The sequence below is a fragment of the Balaenoptera borealis genome, assembly GCF_965194805.1.
Source record: "Balaenoptera borealis genome assembly, chromosome: 1".
Classification (NCBI taxonomy): Eukaryota; Metazoa; Chordata; class Mammalia; order Artiodactyla; family Balaenopteridae; genus Balaenoptera; species Balaenoptera borealis.
In genome coordinates this window covers 55,915,211-55,919,669 of record NC_138860.1, presented here as the reverse complement: position 1 = coordinate 55,919,669, position 4,459 = coordinate 55,915,211, and positions in this window count along the sequence as shown.

Genomic DNA, 4,459 nt, shown 5'->3' with positions numbered 1-4,459 from the left:
CAAAGGAGGCAAGAATATACAATGGAAAAACGACAGTCTCTTCAATACATGGTGCTGTGAAAACCGGACAGCTACATGTAAAAGAATGAAATTAGAACATTCTCTTAACACCACACACAAAAATAAACTCAAAATGGACTAAAGACCTAAATGTGAGACTGGATACTATAAAACTTCTAGAGGAAAACATAGGAAGAACACTCGGACATAAATCGCAGCAGTATCTTTTTGTATCTCTCTGCTACAGTAATAGAAATAAAAACAAAAATAAATAAATGGGACCTAATTAAACTTAAAATCCTTTGCATGGCAAAGGAAACCATAAACAAACGAAAAGACAACCTATAGAATGGGAGAAAATATTTGCAAATGATGCCACTGACAAAGGTTTAACCTCCAAAAAATACAAACAGCTCACACAACTCAATAGTAAAATAACAAACAACCCAATCAAAAAATGGGCACAAGATCTAGACATTTCTCTAAAGAAGACATACAGATGGCCACAAGGCACATGAAAAGATGCTCAACATTGCTAATTATAGAGAAATGCAAATCAAAACTACCATGAGGTATCACCTCACACCAGTCAGAATGGCCATCATCAAAAAGTCTACAAATAATAAGTGCTAGAGAGGGTGTGGAGAAAAAGGAACCCTCTCACACTGTTGGTGGCAAAGTAAACTGGTACAGCCACTATGGAGAACAGTATGGAGTTTCCTTAAAAACTAAAAATAGTGTTACCATATGATCCTGCAAGCCCACTCCTGGGAATATATCCAGAGAAAACCATAATTCAAAGAGATACATGCACCCCTATGTTTATAGTAGCACTGTTTACAATAGCCAAGACATGGAAGCAACCTAAATGTTCACCAAGAGATGAATGGATAAAGAAGATGTGATACACACACACACACACACACACACACACACACACAAACGGAATACTACTCAGCCATAAAAAAAAATGAATAATACCATTTGCAGCAACACGGATGGACTTACGCTTTATCATACTAAGTGAAGTCAGAGAAAGACAAATATCATATGATATCATTTATATGTGGAATCTCAAAAAGAAAAGATACAAATGAAATTATATACGAAACAGAAATAGACCCACAGACATAGAAAACCACTTACAGTTACCAAAGGGGAAAGGGGGGAGAGAGGGATAAATTAGGAGTTTGGAATTAACATACACACACTACTATATATAAAATAGATAACCAAAAAGGATTTATTGTATAGCACAGGGAATTATACTCACTTTATAATAACTTATAAGGGAAAAGAATCTGAAAAAAAAATACATATATATGTATGTATAGCTGAATCACATTGATGTACACCTGAAACTAACACAACACTGTAAATCAACTATACTTCAATAAAACATTTAATTATAATAAAAATAAAATAAAATCATGACAAAAAAATAACTTAGGAATAAACCTAACCAAGGAGGTGAAATACTTATATGCTGAGAACAATAAAACATTGATAAAGGATATTGAAGATGATTCAAAGAAACAGAAAGATATGCCACATTGTTGGATTGGAAGAATTAATATAGTTAAAATGACCATACTACCGAAAGCAATCTATGGATTTAATGTGATCAATATACCCATGACATTTTTCACAGAAGTAGAACAAATAATCCTAAAATTTTATATGAAACAACAAAAGACCCAGAATTGCCAATGCAATCCTGAGGGAAAAAAACAAAGCTGGAGGCATAACCCTCCCAGAATTCAGACAATACTACAAAGTTACACTAAGTAAAATAGCATGGTACTGGCACAAAAACAGACATATGGATCAACGGAACAGAATAGAGAGCCCAGAAATAAGCCCACACACCTGCAGTCAATTAATTTCCGACAAAGGAGGCAAGACTATACAGTGGAGAAAAAACAGTCTCTTCAGCAAGTGGTGTTGGGAAAGCTGGACAGTCGTATATAAATCCATGAAGTTAGAACACTCCCTCACACCATACACAAAAATACACTGAAAATACAAGATATGACAAGATAAACACAAGATATGGCACCGTAAAACTCCTAGAAGAGAATACAGGCAAAAACATTCTCTGACATAAATTGTAGCAATGTTTTCTTAGGTCAGTCTCCCAAGGTAACAGAAATAAAAGCAAAAATAAACAAATGGGACCCAGTCAAGCTTATATGCTTTTGGACAGCAAAGGGAACCATAAACAAAACAAAAAGACAACCTATGGACTAGGAGAAAATATTCACAAACGATGCAACTGACAAGGGCTTAACTTCCAAAATATACCAACAGCTCATACAACTCAATAGTAAAATGAAAGACAATGCAATTAAAAATGGACAGAAGGCCTGAATAGACATCTTTCCAAAGAAGACATACAGATGGCCAACAGGCACACGAAAAGATGCTCAACATTGCTAATAATTAGAGAAATGCAAGTCAAAACTACAATGAGGTATCACCTCACACATGTCAGAATGGCCATCATCAAAAAGTCTACAAATAAATGCTGGAGAGGGTGTGGAGAAAAGAGAACCCTCCTATATTGCTGGCGGGAATGTAAATTGGTGCAGCCACTATGGACAACAGTATGGAGGTTCCTTTAAAAACTAAAAATAGAGTTGCCATATGATCCCACTCCTGGGCATATATCCAGAAAAGACAAAAATTCGAAAAGATACATGCACCACAATGTTCACAGTAGCACTATTTACAACATCCAGATGTGGTCTCTACCATCTCCTACTAAAGGAGGGACCCTTGAAAAAAATGTCTGAGGCAGGAAATATACAAGGTAAGCCTGGGTTATCTTATGCTAGAAAGCAAGGAACTATCAAAAAATCCTGTATGAAGTCAAAGTGTATCAAGTCAACAAGATACAGGACCCAAGAGTAGAAGGATTAATTTGAGCATCAAAATAATGTCTGGAGTAGACTGAAACATTAAATACACAGGAAATCTACAAGCTCATGATAGTGAAAAGTCATTTGTTTCCTTTGGAAGTTGCTAGAGCACCAACTCACTCTAAAAATCATGCATTTATCTGGTCTTTAAGAAATGTATTTCAGGAAGATAAATTGTTAAGTTCCTTACAGAAAAATTCCAGCTAATGCAGAAAAAGTGATGGAATTTAGAAAATCACCATTAATTGAAATAGAGGTCAGGGTAACATACACCAGTGAAATGCTAAAATCATTAGGTGACAGGTTAATAAATGGTGAACTTCAAATGCAGGGATCAGGCTGACCCCACCTGATTCCACTGATAAATCATCACTAAAAGTTGGACAACCAGATATGTGCCTTCTGATGTGAAGGGACAGAGTACACAGCCCACTTGAGAAAATGCATTCCTAAAATACTGAACCTGAATCTAGTCAAGCCTCTGGATCTAACTTTCACTTTATAGGGATAGAGGACTAAGTTAAAGGACACATAAAAAAGCAAACAGCCAAATGTTGACCTTATACAGGACAAATGACCTGGCTCCTTCAACAAATGAATGATATGAAGAAAAAAGGGAGGAGTAGGAGATGGCAATCAAAACAAATATGTGGATAATGCTTGGACCCTGATTCAAACAAAGGAAAAGGTAGGTTATCAGTGATATGCCAGAAATCAGCAACTTTCATGTTCTAGCTATGATTTGATTAATACTGGTTACTAGTTGAGATATTAGCTAGAGCATTTCAGTTAGTAAGTTGTAATATAAATTTAGGAAATACGAATCCAAGGTATATCATAATTCCCTCTCATGACCTCACCTGACTTCCAGACTTGACTTTCCCATCAGGATGACACTTGCATCTCAAACATTGTACAACTGCAATCTGAACTCAGGTACATATCTTGTTTCTCCTAAACCCATTCTTTTATCCCCCAAATTTTCTATTTCGGAATTGCCTTCTACTATCTACATAGCGCCTCTTACCAGGAACCCAGAGAAAGTTCTTTACCAATGAAATATAATCAGTTTCTAAGTGTTGCCCAATTTTCCTTCCTAAACAACACTTTTAAAATTTGTCCTCTTGTCTACTTTGCTAATACCACTACCTTAGATCAGGCCCTAGTCTTCCTGAACAATTAAGACATCCTCCTAGCTGCTTATCTTGCTTGTAGGCTTTTCCTCTCATGGCCGTCTACCACACAGCTGTCATTTGTCTGTAGAGCAAACTATCATGTCGTTCCTTTGCTTAAAACTCTCCCACAGCTGGTATTTACGGCCTTTGTCGTGTGCTGCTTAGTTCTGCTACGCTGAAGTGACTGCAGTTTCACTGTTTGATGCCTTAGTGCCTTTGCTTCCACCGTTCCCTTTGCAAACCACCTCAACCCTTGCCTCCTGATTTAAATTCAGGTGTCAGCTCCAGGAGTACCTTCCAGATGGACGTTAGGTAGGTGCATCCATACCACCCCGTGTACACGTTATCACTGGGCTGAGGACA